Source organism: Arvicanthis niloticus, unplaced genomic scaffold (genome assembly GCF_011762505.2).
Source record: "Arvicanthis niloticus isolate mArvNil1 unplaced genomic scaffold, mArvNil1.pat.X pat_scaffold_465_arrow_ctg1, whole genome shotgun sequence".
Taxonomy (NCBI): Eukaryota; Metazoa; Chordata; class Mammalia; order Rodentia; family Muridae; genus Arvicanthis; species Arvicanthis niloticus.
This window is the reverse complement of record NW_023046101.1, coordinates 29,716-35,584: the sequence shown is the minus strand read 5'-3', so window position 1 is coordinate 35,584 and position 5,869 is coordinate 29,716. Positions and strand designations below refer to the sequence as shown.

Genomic DNA, 5,869 nt, shown 5'->3' with positions numbered 1-5,869 from the left:
TGAGTTTCACAGGGGTGCACATCCAGATTCAACCATCATCAATCATGCCAATAAAGCCATTTTGGAAACCCAAGGACTTTCTCGTGTCATTGGGGCTGCGCCATGTGGAACTGTGGAGAAGACCTTTAATGAGCCACTATAGCCACAACCACCATGCTTAACTTCCCACCTGGAGGAACTTTCAGTGTTCCCAGACACCTTACCCACACACACCCATTTCCTACATGTTTCCATCACTCCAGAGGTTATGGTAGGAGGGGTACCCACCTCGGATGTGCACATCCCCATCTGTTAGAAGCAACACAGCTGGTGGGTGCACCTGGGAGGAATCTTGAATCAAAATGCTTCCACTGGACTTGATGGCCATAAAATATGTCAGCCATTAGCTCCGTAACTGGGTGGCCTCCCTAGGCAGAAAAGTGCTGTGTGAAGCTACACCTCTGGTCATTCTCTGGGGCCCTCTGTATCTAATCCTGCTTGCCACCCACCTGTTAATGGTCGACTTGTGCAGGAAGATGTGGCAAGATTTGGTCCTGTAAGTGACACTCTTGGGTTTGAACTTGCCTTGCTGAGTAACCTTACCTGGCCTCACCTAGAGGGATAAAAGAAATACAAGCAAGGAGTTAGGGTTGGAAAGAGGTGGAAGCCTGGTGAGCACCTGATCCTAGAGGAAGCACCTGGATGAGGTAGGGGTCAGGACCGACCATCAGCATGCCCTTCACCAGCTTCTCTTTGCACTTTGCGCTGTACTCATTGCACTGAGCAGAGGGCAGTGTGCAGTCAGAGGGCTTTCCCATGAGGAAAGCCTCATAAATGTTCTCTGAGAACTGCTTGATGAGCCCTGGGGAGGCAAAGTGCAGTGTGAACAGACACCCTGCCTCAGGACTGGGCATGGGAGCTCTGGGAGAAGTGGAGGGAGTGCTCAGGAGGCCTCCTTGGGGGCCAGGCTGACCGTGAATGAAGAACAAGCTGGGGGCATAGAAAAGGTTTTCTTCTTCGAGGTAGTTTTCCCTGGAGGTACAGTCCTGCCAGTGCAGTACCTCCTACCAGCCAATTACAGCCCATGCAAAGGCCAAATGGTCCCTGTCACTGTCATAGCTCAGCAATGCCTTCACTTGGGAGAGGAGAATGTTGTACAGAGGACAGCAGAATAACTAGAGTCCATCTCAGCACAATGGGTGAGGTGTGAATAGACAGCAAGAGGGCTATAGGATGCACTAGGACTAAACTTGTCTACCTCTGCCTGGTTCTGAAAACTGGTGCTGAAGGTGTCCTGGGTAAGACAGGAAACAACCACCAGCAGTGGGTGCAGGCAAAGGAAGATGGTAACCAACAAACACTATGGCCTTTGCCAGTCAGGAGTCAGTAGAGATGTGTGTCAGGCATTACCCCAAGGTAGTTAGGTACTCCTGCTAGTCCAGCACCCCTGCAACAGTGCAGCTGTCAGTCCCTCTCACAAGCCACTCTACAGCCCAACCATTCCTAGCCTCCATTTACTGATCTTCTGGAGCAGTATCACAGCCTCATTCATTGCCTTGATAGTTGGACTGTCCACAGCTTTAGAGAGGAACTCCACTGCCTAGAGCAAAAAGAAACATGCTCTCACAAGCCTGTGTCCTATCTGCTTTATCTAGGAGCCAGCCATTTTCTAACTCTGCCTCTGCTGCACTGTCTTTTCAGGCATGTGGATTTTGGCTTGTAGCACCAGGTTCTCAAGACGTGTGCATAGGATCTCTGGCACTTGGAAAAAGACCATTTTCTCCAGCCAGCTCCTCTGGGAGCAAGTGGTAGGCAAAACCTGACTGGCCGCAGCCTGCCTTGCCTTGGTGCTAAATCACATTTGCTCTCAACACCCACACAGTCTCCAAGCAGGACACCAGGGGGAAGGCAGAAAACCAACATGTGCTACAGGCCTTGTCTACCCACATCTCCAGTCAACCTCATCACCTCTCAAGAAGAACATTTCCTATATGTGTGGCCCTCACACAAAAAGAATGTCTACAGTAGATTGAGAAAAGGGGCTACCTGGGAACTGGAACCATTCCCCAAGGTTAGTTGGGCCCACAATAGAGGCACCACCTTGGTCTTCAGGTCATAGTGTTCCTCCTTATGCAGACTGCCATACATGACATGCACAATGTTGTTAACTGTGATGGAGATTTCAGCAATGTTGGTGGCCAATACGATCTTGCATACCCCAAGTGGAAGCTGTTAGAATATGGCCTTCTGGTCCATCATGGGGTACACTGGTGGATAGCAAGATACAAAAGGGCTTTACACACTGTTCAGCCAGAAGAGTTCCATATTGAAGGCAAGGCAAGAATTTGGATCCCTCACCCAACCCTGATACAACTGAAGTCCAAATGATCAATGTGAGAAACAAGTATAGGCTGGGTCACTCCCTACCACAAAAAGCAAGACTCACTACTGTGCAGAAGCTCACCTGGTAAGATGAAGTACTTGCTTTCATGCATGCCCTGGGCCCCCCTGAGCCATTGTTGCACTCCTTTGATTTCTTGCCAGCCAGGCAGAAAGCACAGGATCCTACCTGTAAAGGGATCCTGCAGCCATGAGCTGGTTGGTCCAGCTAATAGGGGAAAGGGTGTAGCTGAAAATTGGGGGGAAGCACCCACCTGGCTCCCCATGGGCATTGATGTGCAGAATCAGATCTGTCACAAGGTCCAAATCAAGTGCACATTCATCTTCAGACTGGAGTGGGGGAAGAAAGGCCACTCACAGTCATGGGGTAGGGAGTCACACACAGGAACACAGTGAAGGTGAGCAGCTACTCAGTATGTAAACTCTAGCCCACACATACTTGTCCCACATAAAGCATGATTATTCCCCAGTTTGTATCAAGGAGATAGGATTGGGAAGAAAATAATGATCTATCATAAAGCTAGGGAGGAAGGAATTCAAAGGAAAGCTCCAGACCCTGAAATACAAGGGTATTCCTCACCTCATGGTGTCAATGCCAGTGTGGGTATTGTTATTTACCCAGCTTAGCCAAGACATCTTCCAGGTAGTGTTCCTTGATGGGATACATGAAGCCAGGTACCTTGATAACAGGGCAACCCCCAAAGTATCAGGAAAATTGCTCATTATCTCCTGTAGCACTCAGGAGCACTAACCACAGGGCTGGGTTGAACCACTGCAGACTCTTGAGAAGAATCAGCAGGAAATATGTGTTCACATCCCACTCATAGACCTCGTCTATAATGATATGGCTTTCCGTCCAGGCTGGGGTTGCTCTGTAACTTCCAAAGCAGGATACCCACAGTGCAGAAGAGCAGTGCCCCACCTCAGGCTGGAGGCTTGCTTTCCAGGCATACCTGGAAAACCATATTCCAAAGCAAGGAGGGGCCAACTGAGATCCTTCGAAGTTGTGTGATGATCACAATGCAGCAGGCACCTCTACCCTCAGTCACATAGTGTTCCAATAGCAGCTGAGGTATACATGTCGTCTTCCCACAGCCTGTGTCCCCAGAGATGTCTGTCTACTACTGGGTGTTGTTTAGTGGCACTGAGGATAGTGTCCCGATGAGGGTCCACAGGTAGCTGGTGGGCCTCTTGCCAGATTGGCCCTCTCCTGCACCACAGCTCTAGCAGGATCTGGCTCAGGCACACCTCCACTGCTTCTGACAAGAGTATGTATGGCTTGCCTGTGATAGGATCACTCAAGGGTCCTGAGTCCTTGCCTAAAGGCAAGATGTCATCACTCTGCAGCTGGAGTTCTGGGGAAATCCATGAACCGTCCACCACCTACTAGAGGATGAAGAAGCAGTAAAATAACAGAGCACCTGCCTTCCTCCTCCATGTAGTCAGACCTCCAAAGGCTTCACATGAGTCACATAGTTGGGGCCCAACCCACAGAGAAGAGAACTTAGGCTGTGGCTACCCTGACAACAGTCTGGAGACTGGAAGAGTTCTCTTTGCAGTTTTGCCTATGCCTGAGGGACTTAATAGCAGTCCCAATATAAAAGCGTAGTAATCATTGATATAATTTTAGGAATTCTTTTTTTTCCATTTTTATTGGATATTTTATTTACACTTCAGATGCCATCCCCTTTCCCCATTCTGCCCCCCCCAGAAAACCCCTATCCCATGCCCCCTTTTTCTTTTTGCACTTATACATTTTTTAAAAAATGTTAATCAAAGGCTTTATAAGTTTGGTATTTCTCAATCAGAGGTGAAACAGACAACCCAACCTAGATATAACAACTATCTTTGACTGATGGAGATACATGAACATCTGCCTCCCTGTCTCCCCCCCTTTCTGTCTTTCATCACCTAGCTTCTCCTCTCCTTCTTTTCCTCCTCTTCTTACTCTTTCTCTTCCTCTCAGTACTCCTCCCACCTTAGCTCCTCCTACATATCACCCTTCCTGTTAAAATCAAACTTTTCTCTCAAAATACAATTAGAGCATAATTATGCCAATTTGTACCAGTGAGGTACAAGATAGTCCTAATACTCAGTCTATCATTTTGTTGACTAACCAGAACCTCTGACATCTATCCTAACTAAAACATTTAGTTCTGAACCTGGCTTTAGGATGAATGTCAGCTAAAGACCATTCACTCAAATGTTTTCTCTCAATGTAAATAGCCAGGATTGGCTATGAGGCTATAAGTTTTCAACCCCATTAGAAATCCAGAATAACTGAGTTAACTATAATTGTGGGAACTACAAAGCATAGCTTCTAAAACTTACCCAATTTATAGAGACCTCTAAACACCTGGACATTCCCTCTACTACAAAACGTTGGAGCATCTGTTCTTCTGCCTTCAGGCCCAGGATCATCTGACAGACCTTAGTGCTGCAGAATTATTAAGGGCTGATTACTCTGTCTAGGCAGATATAATCAGTCGACTATTCTGCAAGTGTGTCCTTTTCTGGACAGTAATTAGTCTGTAGAAGGAAACAGGCAATTCTTGTCTAGTGGCTGTCTCACCACAACTGGAGTAACTCCAAAGATGCTCAATTTCTTCTTAAAATTCAATATAGGAAGCTGTCCAGAGCAGACAGGTCTCTAATGAAAATGAACATTAATACAGAAATGTTTGTCATGTCAATTCTGTGGATTTTTGATGTTTTGAAAACCAACTATCCATGTAAGGTAATCTGGACTGTTGCCTGTTAACTCCACTCAGCTATTTCTAAATAAAACATAGAAAACACCCTAACAATAAATTCCAAGTCACGAATTTGCTATAGTCCCTTAACTCACAGGCTGACCATCTCAAATCAGTTACAAAAGTTAAAGAAGGACTGGGTCTAAGCCTTGTATTCCTAAATGTGTTATACTGGTACAATGCCTATGAGAGTAACAATATTCATCTCACTCTTATATCACTAAGAAGCTCAGGCCAATGAAAACCTTAAAATTTGTAATCAAAGTAAATTGGTGCCATTTAAGAATTTATATCTTCATCTTGACAATAATTATACAGATTTCTACTAATAGGTTATGGCTATGCAGTAATCCCTAGCTAATCCTCTCTATTTCCACAAAACCACTACTTTTTCCTAGACAGACAGCCCAAGATTTACCACCTTAGTCCCCAAGCCCAGGGAATAGGGGCACTGACTCTTCATTAGTTTCTTTAAGCTGATTATGAGCATTGAGATATTAGAAGAGGAGTGGGGGAAAGAGCAAATTGATAAGCCTCTGATGCTGTGTCTTCACTGCATCGAGATGGAATTCCCAGACCTCAGAGGTTTGAGAAGGTCTGCCCAGCTTGCTTGTTGAGTAGATACACCAAGGCTGATCATTCTGCAATATACAATTCTCAAAACAAATTTTAGTGTCAAGATAGTTTTATTTATTTATTTAATTATTAATTTATTTATTAGATCCTTCATTTACACT

General features: G+C 45.8%; 1 pseudogene; it reads right to left on the bottom strand.

Moving 5' to 3' along the window:
- Positions 1–267: 267 nt before the first annotated feature.
- LOC117702107 (ATP-dependent RNA helicase DHX30-like) lies at positions 268–3,762 on the bottom strand (annotated as a pseudogene).
- Between the last annotated feature and the right edge of the window lie 2,107 nt (positions 3,763–5,869).